Source organism: Harpia harpyja, chromosome 8 (assembly GCF_026419915.1).
Source record: "Harpia harpyja isolate bHarHar1 chromosome 8, bHarHar1 primary haplotype, whole genome shotgun sequence".
NCBI lineage: Eukaryota > Metazoa > Chordata > Aves > Accipitriformes > Accipitridae > Harpia > Harpia harpyja.
The window spans coordinates 35,680,455-35,692,415 of NC_068947.1; positions in this window are offsets into that span (position 1 = coordinate 35,680,455).

The window sequence follows — 11,961 nt, forward strand, 5'->3', positions numbered from 1 at the left end:
ATACATAACTAATAATCATACCTCAAAACACAGGAAACACACCAATAATAGTATCATGCTATGCCTCTAAGCTTTCTCCTACTTAAAAATCTCAGCCAGCTTTTATAATTTTTACTAAGTGAACAGTTGTAGGATAGTTATTGAGAAACCAAGTAACTTCCTTGACTTCAGGAATAGAATCACAGAAAATATAAGATCCACTCAGATCAGTATCATTTGCTTAGCTGATTTCAGTGCTCCTGACCAGTCCCTACAAAAAAAACGAGAAGGCAATTTTATTGAAGAAAAATAGATGAGAGCCTACCTGAGTTTTCATCTTTGTCAGCAACAGTCTGATGAAATACAACAAAACCTTTTATCTCCTCCTTCAGCTTAGTCAGCAGTGTGCTCAGCTCAGCTGTGAATTTCTATGCTATTACCCTGACCTTTAATTAGTTAATCAAGCTACTTTGCTCTATATTGGAATATACTGATCACAAAGTATAATGTTCATCAGCATCCTGGAGGTGAAGTCACCTTTAATGATGCCCATTCAGTGAACCAACACATATAAAAGCAGAGCAGCAGCAGCCACCACACTATGTTTTCTAAACAGTGTTTCTCTCCTCCAGACATTATATCACTGCTGCTAAGAAGTCAGACCATATTCAGCTGTGTACTGAGAAAGGCAACACCTGTTGTAGGACTCTAATGTGCACAAAGCAGCCAGAATCAATGATGGTACTGCTTTTGGATAATGTCTTAGTATTAAAACTCTTCCATAATAGGACAGAAAGAATGAAGTGGAGGAGTTGTTTTGCTGAGCTTTTGGGAAATTGTCATAGTCTGCTTCCCCTAGTAAGTCAGCTTGTAGGCAGAGGGGAAAAAACATAATCCCGAAACTGTTTTCTTGTTCCCATTTGAACTTTTAGAGACTGTGGCTAGGGTAGCAGTATGGAGGTAAACGTGTATTGGTCAGGAGCAGAGCTGCACCACTGACAGAACTGCACACCTCTACATTTGGCTGTTTGCAGGGGTTGTGTGAATCTGCATCTTTTTCCTGAGAGGAGCGTCTCTCATACCACTTACTTTCTTAGTTTATTTCAGGTTCTCTTGTTATTTGAGCCTGCTAGCTGCCTCCTCTCAAGGAGGGACAAGAATTGCTACAGATGCACCTGCTCAGAGATCACAGTGAGGCACTTGCAACTGGATCTGCCATATGGGAATTAATCTCTTAAACCTACAGACAGCAGAAAAACCACATGAAAATGAATGGCTTTGAGAGACCAGGAAAGCCTCAGCTCCTTGAGAGCATTTTGTATCCTCTCTCTTTTCCATTTACAAAGATAGCAATGGGCAGCAAAGGAATAAACGTACAAGTGAATATTGGCTTCTTTTTCCAGACCTTCAAAGAAACCAATGTAGAAATCAGATCTCCTGCGGCAGCACGGCTGCCAGGGGAGCAGAGGTGGGTTGGCTGGCTGCAGCTCCTTTGCCTCACTCTCACACAGCTCGCTGTGGGAGATGGCGGAGATCCCACCCACAGTAATGGCACAGCTTGTCCTGAGGGGTCTGGCTCCACCAGGGACAGCAGGATGCTGTGGATGGTTTTCCCCTGTTCTGCCACTTCTGTGCTCCTTGACATCAGTGTTAAGTGGGTGCAAATGAGCATAACCAGGTGTAAATAACTATGCAACGTACATAGTCCGGAACAAGGCCCCTTACATCCTCCTGCTAAGGCTGTAAATAGTACATGTCCAAGTACTGTATACCAAGCACAGAGGTAGGAGAAAATTTTCCCTTTGTGAAAGTTAGTTTTGATGCACTTAATGCTAAATCTCGTTACTCTTTCCAACAGGCTTATACTCCCTGGATTAATGAGAGTGACATGAACAGGATTTGGCCTCTAGTCTATGTGATCTACCTTTTCTGGCCTCCCTGTGATGATATTGCCAATAGATCTCTGATTTCTTGGTTTTCTTGTTGAAGTTAGGATTCTGGCTCCCTGAACAGGTGAAATAAAAGAACTGAAACATCTTCAGGGCTTTCCCTTCCTCACAGACTAGCCAAATTAGAACAACTGCAGCAGCATGGTCCCATCTTACCTTGATCCAGGATCAGTGTGAAGCTGGGTCTTCTGAGATATTTCAGAAGACCAGCTAACTGTTGAACTATTTCCAAAATTTTTTTCAGTTTAAGCTGTTGTGCAACACATTCAGTGATCACAGAATAACAAGAGTGCAACTAAAACCAGTGCACTGCAAGGGTTCAGATGACTTAATGATAGATAATAGCTCACAGTTCACGAATGTCTTAATCTCTTAGTTTTAGCTTAGCTCAAGCACATTCTGTCTACAGATGTATATGGACAAATTATTTGGGGGAAAAAACACATGAATAAATACCAACACAACAGTGTCAGCCCTGGGAGATGGAAATCATACATGGTTGTCACTTCAGAGCAGAAAAATACACCTCCCAATGACTTCATAGGATTATCACTCTCAAAACTCATGACAAAAAGGACAAAAATTTTATTGTTAACTGTCTTAGACCACATTGCTGATGTTAGTACTGAAGTAGGTAAAAAAAAACCCCAAACACAAAAACACAGCGAAAGTCTGCCATTAAATGGAAAAAAAAAGGTATCAGAAAGGCCTTGCGGTTATAAACTTCACATTGCCAGTGAAAAATCACACTTCTACAGGCAAAGCCACCTACAAGTGCACAAGAAGATTTGAGTTTTAATCCATTGTGGAAAGTCATTTATGTTTCTTGAAGATGCTTACCTTGGTGCAAGCAGAAGGAACAGTTACTCTTATAAACCCTAACAACAAGGACACCAGCAGCAAGATGCATGAGCTCCCAGTGGCGGATCTGGCTTTCACACAGACTAAGCTCCTGCAGAAACGCCTGCTTTGAAAAGAAGTAGTGTTGGTATCACCAAGGAGCCACTAGTGTTCGGACAAGAAGCAGTGAAGTAATCTTCTAGTCCTTGCTGGGAGGGTTTGAGTCATAGCTCCTGGTGTCCCTCCTCGAAAGCTCTGCTTTAAGCCCTTTTTCATTGGCTGCAGTCATTAAAGATGGGGCCATAAATTAAACTGAATTATTAAAGCAATATGTCATGACAGGTACTGGAAGCAATGGCTGCAGCCTCTGCCTTGTGGTAAGTCAGTCACAAAGCAGTGGTCTATATGTTATATTGTGACTATCACTTAGAGAGTCACCCCCCCATGCCGAAACCAACAGGGTCTCACTGAGGCCCAGGAAAAGCACTACATAATTCAGTGAGGAATTCTCTCTGAAAAGCCCTTGAGTATGGCTGATTAATGATCTTGTTTACCTCATTTAGCCCCAAGTTCTCCAAGTAAGAGCTGGCCATGAAGAGTTCTTATGCTCTCTGATATCCAGCCGGGACAATGTGTCCTGTCTTTGTTTTCAGCCATCAGGCTTGTGTCAAACACACCCTGACAGCTGCAAAATTTTTTGGTGAAAACAATAATTCCACTTTTCCTTTCCATCTGCCTGCAGATGGTTTAAATCTGACCCATCAAAAGGAGAAGGAAAAAAAAGGGGGGGGGGAAATAATATTCCAGCTGAGATGAAATTATAATGATTGCTGATTTCATATAAAGAAAATAACAGGTTTGAGATTTGCAGAAGAGTCCTTGCAATGATGAATTAAACTGTGCATGGAAGAACTGGAGGTTTACCAGTTGATCTGGGTTCTCTATACTTCTTCTCAGATCTCTTCAAATCAGCAAACAGCCACATGAAAAGTGATCAGCAATGTCTGTCATGGATGACAGCTACTTTTTCTCCTTTACTAAGGAGAAGCTTTGTTAAGAATCACTGAAATACAGTCCAAAATATTATAAAGGAATAATTTCTGAAGGGACAGATTTGAAGCTTGGGGATCCTACTTAGTTTCAGTGTTCCTTTAAGTTTCTCTATGTTTCAAATCCGAATTAAAAAATTGATGTAATTCCCTGTTTGTAACCAACCACCTGCATTGCAAATGCTGCTTTGCAAGTGCACATTGTGAATGTGAGTTTGTTCATGGAGAACATCAGCTATTGCACATAAATTACTAGTCAACTGGTTTCAGTGCTTGCTGTCCCCAGGTTTGATGAGACCAGCACATGCTGCAAAGTATCATAAATGCATAGCAACAAAAATAAATTACTTTCTGCTTAGGGATATAGGAGCGAAGAACGAAATGGCATCTCTTGTTTTACTGGTCTCTTCAGGACAACATGCAGACATTGCATGAGGGGGCAAGTGAGAAGTTCAGCGCCTTTTCCTTGAGTTGTTTCTGCCTCTGAGTCTCCGCTTGGCTCACCCATGTCTGGACCTCTCTCTGTAAGTAGGGTGTTCTGGTCTTTTGGTACCTACTTTCATACAAAAAGCAACTATTTCTCCATCACAGAAAACAACAGAAAATTAACCAGGCCACACATGAGCCACAAAACCGTAAATTTTTTTCAAGTCATGGGCTTTAACAGTGGCCTCAAATACTTTACTGCATCATCCAGGCTGGAAGCAATTTCCAGTCCCTGCAAAGGGAAACTGGTGGTAGAATATATGACATTACTGGAAGATTCATGTGGACAAGAGCTGAGGAAACAAGAGTTAAGGAACCTGTCACTTTTTAAACTAGGAGAATATAGCATTAAGGCATCGTAAAATGCTATAGGTTGCCAGAGTGTCCTGTCCCCACGGTGCTGTTTTTTTGCATTAGGACACAGGTAAGGTGGGGATGAGGATCCTAACAGTACTAGATCTCATAAAGATCCCCTCAAGCCTATTCACACAGAAATGTCATCGACAGCATGGCAAAAAGGCCAGCTAGGCTAACTGGGAGCAAGGAGAATAAGTAGCAGCAGGTCTCTGTAGGATGCACTTAAGCTACTTCCCTTGCCAGAGTAAATATGGCTTTTTTCTGAAGAAGCCAGAATGTCTCCTGGGATCCTGCTGAACAGTGCTCCACTTCCCCTTTGCCCTTTACCCAGGGCTGTTGTTTGTGCCAAGCACTTCCATTTGCTGTGACTGAAACCACCAAACAAACAAATGGAGCTTGTATTTGTATTGCACCTTCTGACATCCACGAGTCCAAGCGCCACAGCTTATGGACAGATCAAACTCGCCGTGCACACAGATGCTAACTGTGTGACACGGAGTCGCTGTGTCATGTCCCTGGATATCTGCATTGCCAGACAGCCAGGAGTTTGGAAGACTGCCCTTAAGGCAGTGGAACTGGGAAACAAGAGCAAGGATAAGGGTGGAAAAAACCCATTAAAAACAACAGGTGGCTAAGTCACACAAAATATCCTGTAGAATTCAGAAGTGATGCAGAGACTTATAGTGCATACAGGATGAATTACCCTCTCTGCAAGGATGTCTAAAAAGCAGCACACTGTTTCATTTTAAAAAATGTGAAGAGCCTAGTAGTGCTATGGACTGAGATTATTTTGGGTGACTTTCTTTTCTTCTTACTGCAGTTCTCCTGAAGTCTTCAGTAGGATCACATGTGTATGCAGGCTTCAGCTCTCCCTGGCTAAATAAAGGACTTGAGGCTGCAAAACTGTCGCCCTTTCCTAAGCAACAGATTCGATTCAGGGAATTAAGACTCATACACCAGTGACTAATGCTTTTGTCAGGCTAGTTACAAAGCACCCGCGGATGGCCACGAACACTGTGTGCTCCATGTTGCGTCTTGGACCCAGGCACCATCCCACCTCTAATGAAAAGCGATTGCTGTGCGCTGCCCTCAGGGCATGTGCTCCTGTGCTCTGTGGAAAAGAGGTTTCACCATACAGCAGGAGGTTATTCACAGAAGTTCAGGCAGACTTTAGGGCATCACATAGGCCCATTCAGCCTCCTCCCTGTTTGTCCAGTGGGAATCACAGAGAAGTGATTATCTTGGAACAGACACAGATGCTTTAAAAAAGAGGGGATGATGGAACAAAAACATTACACAAAGCCTCCTCACGTGAGCAACAAATACACCCCACAGCTGTTAGATTTGTTTTACATATTTTACATATTTACATACACAAAATATTTCCAACATCCCTGTGTTTATTTAAAACTCCATCAGTAACATGGCTGGCAGAACAGATCCAGTGCAAATACATTCACTGGATGACACTTCCCTGCATTGGCTTTAAAATGCGTCAGGGGTCCAAGGCTGCTTCTACTGAAGTCAACAAAAAAATCCTAGGTTTCCTGGGATTAGGAAGGAGGAAGAGCTAACTCTATAATGCTGAAGTATTCACCTTACAGCAAAGGCCTTCAGCCAACCAGTCTGAAAATGAATGAGGCAACACTTCTGAAACAAAGACAGCCGGTACATTAGAGAAAGGGATTTTTTGCTCATGTCACAGATACCAGTTGCTTATGGGTGGGTGGTGGGGGTGGGTTGGAATTCCCATTAAATCCTTCGAAGGAAGTGCTGAATAGCTTTCCTTAGATGGTGTAGAGAAGTCAAAGAAACTGCTCAAGATCAGGAAGAGGTAGAGGGGTGGAGGGTGTTGCCTCCTCCTAAAAGCACATTCTGGCTTAAAAACAGGTAGAGTGACACCTATGTACATGCTCATCTTCAGGTGGCATTAGCTCCAATTCAGAAAAGGTCAAATGATTACCTGAGGAAGCATTTGGCTATTAACATTTCTGGGTTTTATTTGTAAGATGTCCCTTCTGTTCCAGCTCAACCAGCCAGGCAGGGAACCGGGAGTGCCACTGTCCCTGGTCACCCTCTGTGGACACTGCACAACTTGAAAGTCTGGCCATGGGAAAGAGCACAGGGCTGGCTTCCCGCAAATGCCCCTGATGAGAAAGGCAAGGAGGAAGGGAGCGTGGGGTGATGCTGCTGCTCCATGCTGCATCGTTGAGCTTACTTGCCAGGTGGAGCAGCCTGTCCCTCAGAGCCAAGGAATTCACTTCTCCACAAAAACAAACCAGAAAGAAAAGGGTAAAGAAAAACCAGGGGTAGCTGTGCAGCTCATGGAGTTCCCATTCACCATTGGCTCTGTTGCTCAGAAGACAGTCAAAGCAGGGCAGAAAAAGCACATCAGTGAGTGGGGAAGATTCACCCAGACTGCCACCCCAAAAGTGCTTTACTGATGAGGCTCCGCAGAAATCTCCCCGTTGGCTTCTACACAGATGCCAAAAAATAAGTTCATACCTTTTACACTGGGCATTTGAGAGAGACTAGGGAGTTTCCCACTGAGAAACTGGCTTCCTTAAAGTTGAATTTTCTCTTTATCCATCTCCATCAGAAAAGAATAGAGTGTTATTCTTAAAAAGGAACAGATTTTTTGGTTTTGGCCAGATATAGGAATCTTTGTTGCTATATTTGGCTTCCAGTGTAGGACTCTCTGCTTGCTGGTGGGAGGAGGAAATTAGAGCTGGTGTTATTCATAAGTAAATGGGCATGAAAAACAAACCACCTCCCTTTGAACCTTGGTGCTACTATGGGCATTCACATAACAAATCATTTTCAAAGCCTGTGATACCTCCGTACATGCAATGGCCAACATCTAAACTTTATTACCCGCTCATTTTCCCATAGTGATAAACTGTTGCAGATGTACCTTTATTGTCAAGGCAAAGACACTGGTGTAGTTCCTGGTGTTGGTTTGTTGTTTTGGGTTTTTTTAAATGCAATTTCTCACTTGTCTTCAAAGAAAGCAAAAGTGATATTCTGAAGGAGAGACAATTACTGGAAGGCTGTGGCATCCAGCCCCCCTCCTCCTCCCAACCCCAAAAAAGAAATCAGCTAAATTAATCGGCATCCCAGCCCAACGCACAGCTCAGCCATGAGGAATTCTCACCAGATGTCTTGGTCCCCACCCGGCCTCCCACGTCATGCAGGCAACATAACCCCTCGGAGTCCAAGGTCCTGCCGGGACGACCAGTCCCACTGCGCCTGGGGTCTCCATGAAGGGCTGATGGCAGCCCTGTCCCACCGGGACCAGCCAGCCCCAGCCCCAGCCCCAGCAGCTGGCATCTGGCCACACTCACTGCACGGAGGATGCCAGCCCCGCTCCTCACTTTTTCCATGCCATTTCTCCCTGCACCAGGCGGGCTGAGCACCGCTGAGGTCACCCAGCTCAGTCCTGGCTCCAAGGGAAGCACCCCCCCCAGGCACGAGGCTGGGACCCAGTTTCCAGCTGATAACACCCGAAATGAAGTTTATCCGGATGTAACTGATGAGATTCTCCATGGGCATTAAGATCACTAAAGCCAACTGAGTGATACTGATTTACATTAATGGAGGACGTGGATTGTCATGAATAAAATCAGTCAGAAAATAATGCTTACTCTTGAGCATCACTTCCCCTGCTCTCATTTCTTGAGGTAATGACAGCATGTAGAAATAACCCCCATGAGCACCTGGAAACCCAGGTGTGGGGCAACACAGCGGGAGCCCTACTCTGGTGAGAGCAGAAGATACAGGGAGAAGAAAAAGCACTTCAGCTAGTTCATCCCCCAGCTTAATGCACTCTTGCTTCCTAAAGGACATTTGCTTCACTGAGGATAATTGTGATTGTCTTAAAGCAACAGGTCTCCCACATCTTTTCTCTCAGACTAAACCGCAGTGTCCACAGCTCGCTTCAAAGAAAGAAATTTCCTGCAATGTTTATCCTAAGTTTTCCTTGACACTTAGTTTATACCAAATTTCTAAGTCCTCACATTATTCTAGTATTTTTTGATGGCTGCCACATCCCACTCTATGTCTTTCATGTAGTAGCCAAGCAATTGTTAGGCATCATTCGCTTATTTTTCAGTGGTCCACATCTCATCTTCATCCCCACTGTCCATGGAGACTGTTTCTCTCCTGGTAGCTCCCAACCCCATTCTCTCCTACAGGAAACTTTTGAACCCAGTCTCTTCCAGGCCTTCCTTTCCTTGAGTTTCTGGCTGGCAGCTCTCTCCATCTCTTCCTCGCAGCCTAAGAAAGAAGAACACGGTGATTTTGCACAGAGAAGAAGTGCCCTGCTTTCTGTCTGGTCCTGGAAACAGGGCTTGGAGCAGGATGTGTGGGGAAAATCCTGCTCATCTCCCGATGCTCTGAAACAGAGTACATCCCATATGGTCAGGATCTTCAGAGGATTTTGCAACTAAACACTTAACAGCTCCCTGTTGATTGCGTGCAAGTGGCAATTTTTCAAAAGCTGAGTGCTCGGCCAAAGTTTCAAGGGTATTTTTTTCCCCTCTGTTGGAACAGTAAATGATGTATCTGTCACCAAAACACCAAACCTTCAGCCCTCGAGCCAGAACATAGATATGCAAACATTTCTTAATTAAACAGTTGTAAAATAATTTTAGCAAGGGCAAAGTTACCTCCTTAGTGGAAATCACTGAACTTTGCCAAAAAAAGTGAATTTGAGATAAATAACTTGCATAGAAAGTCTGTACTTGACGACTGTCAAAACTGCCAGGAAATGATAAAATTAAAAAGGGTCTTAAACTAAGTGTCACGTTGTGATTCTACTAGGTCTGATTGTAAAACAGCCTCTAGTGTTAATACAGCTTAAAAAGATATTTAAAAAAAAAGAAGACTTTGTAGCAGAAGCAATTGACAGTATCTGAAATGGAAAGCTAGTGCCTTCATGAGAGCCCTGCTTGAAATCCCTTTGATGCTAGGCTTTCACTCCATCCAATTTTAGTAGATAACCAGTTTAAAACACTTGTTTTACAATGTTTTCAACACAAGACAAACCCTTGGCTCATGGAAATTAATCCCATGAAAAAAAATAGGAACTCAGGATGCTGTAATTTACAAAGAGATTTATCAGTTCTTTAGTTGCGTAAGAATAAAAAGAAAGCATTAGCTAACTGTTGAGAAATACAGACCAAACTGAAAATGCTACATAAAAAAAAATAACAATAAAATTCACATTAAATTATTTATTCAGTAATTAAAACAGTGACACTTTTCTTTATACAAAGCCCCCACATAGTTTTGATGAGAGGGTCAAAAAAGTTCAATGGAGTTTTGAGGGAAGCAGGGTTGGAAAACAGGTGGGGGGAGGAGAGGGACCCTGATTTGACAGACGGTTTTAAACAACAACTACAAACAGCTAGCAGGGAAAGTGCAGCATAGTTCTGCAGATACTTTACTAGATTACTGTAAACCTCAACTGCTATAAATATTGGTTGTCTATAGGTACTAGCTACCTGAGACCAAGCTCACTGGAATCAATGCTGATTCCAATTGATGTCCACCAACGTTGGGCCAGACCCCAGGCCACCACGCTGTGCCAGCCAACACTAGATTGCAATTTAGGCATTCAAGGCTGGTCCCAATGATCTCAATGCCATCGAAGATTTCCAAAGACACTCAGGGGAGGAAGCAGTATTCAGGCTCCTGTACACACATGGCCATCATCAATGATGCACAGCTGATCCACCTTGAAGGCTTGAGCCTTTGAGCAGGTGCATGAGATAACTGTGATGTTTTAATTACCCCCATCCCTAAACTCCATTGGGAGCTAAAACCATCCCATATTTCACAGGGAACTCCAGCCCAGTTTCCACAGGCCCCACCATGGTGTCATGGAGACCTGAAACCAGGACAAGACCACAGAGCAAGAACAGGGAGAGAGTCATGGGCACTGTGCAGACCAAGGGCAGCTAAAACACAGGCTTCCAGGGACATCTCTAATTCCCCTTGGCAACCAGTTCGTCCCATAAGATGGGGCAAGTATAAACCTGCCAACAGAGCCTAATTTTAACATGTTGAGCAGTGGCTGCCCAGCCATCTACATACAATGCTGGAGAGGATCATCTCTGCTCACAGCTCAATCAGCTCAACCTTGGCAAGAAAATTGCTCCTGCCTCTCCTGTCACAGGGACTGGATTTTGACCTTGCTCAGGCAAGCGTCCCTTAGTCTTTAAAGGGACAACTTCCTCCCTCACAACTGTCAGATTGTGCCCATAGGGCTAACATGTAAAAGCAGTATTTATTTTTAAATACCTTCCTGCTTTACATGAGATTTCAGTTCCAAACAACATGCATCAACTTTTTTTAAAAATCCACACATAAACAATATCATCCAAATACCTTTTAAAAGCCCAAAGGCTGACATATTAAAGCCAAGAAGTCAATTTAAAAAATATATATATTTCTAAATTGTTTATAAGAAATATATGTTGCTGGTCCATTGACATGGAGAAAAAGCTTGTACCTGAAATATCATATTCAAAGAATCATATTCAAAAAGATATGCTTGTCTGCTGAAAGGCAATATATTGCACCTCTCTACATAACTGCTGGCTCCATGGTCATCTTTACAGATACGATAAATTTGTTTGAAAGGTTTGAAGGGGGGGGGGGTGAGTTTTTGCTGTTGTTATTTTTTGTTTTTTACAAGTATGGACAAATTCCATTCACTCCTGAGGTTACAGAGAATGCAATAAAATGCCTACATTTTCTCACTCTCAGATGAGATTTAGTGATGTCATTCACTTCATTTCCAAAGGATGTGCATTTGAAGCATGAGGGTGGCATGGAAGGAACCAGGTATAGCTACACATGTATGTGCATATATACGTCTATAAATATATACATACACATAAAAAATTGTGGGAGGAGAGCAAGGCATACAAAATAGCCTGGAAGCAGAAACGGTGGGTACAGGCAAGTTGATCCTAAGTACAAGTGGGGGGAAACATGACACTTCCCTCCCGCAACTTCTGCTCTCTCTGAAAGCTGTGATGAGAGATTCATCCTCAAAAGCATGTTTTGAGGCAGAAGTAGACAATTGAGAGAAAACTGCCATTTACTGAAGAACTTCACACTATGAAAGAAGTATCAGATAAACTGATAACTGAATTTGTGTGGCTGGTGAAGAGAGGAATCAGAACAAAGTGCATTTTAATATTGCCAAGTGTAGCTTGGCCAGCCTTCCAGAAAGCAAATCTGCTGGGCAGTCAGTAGCTGCACTATTCCATCATCTCATTGGGATGGAAATG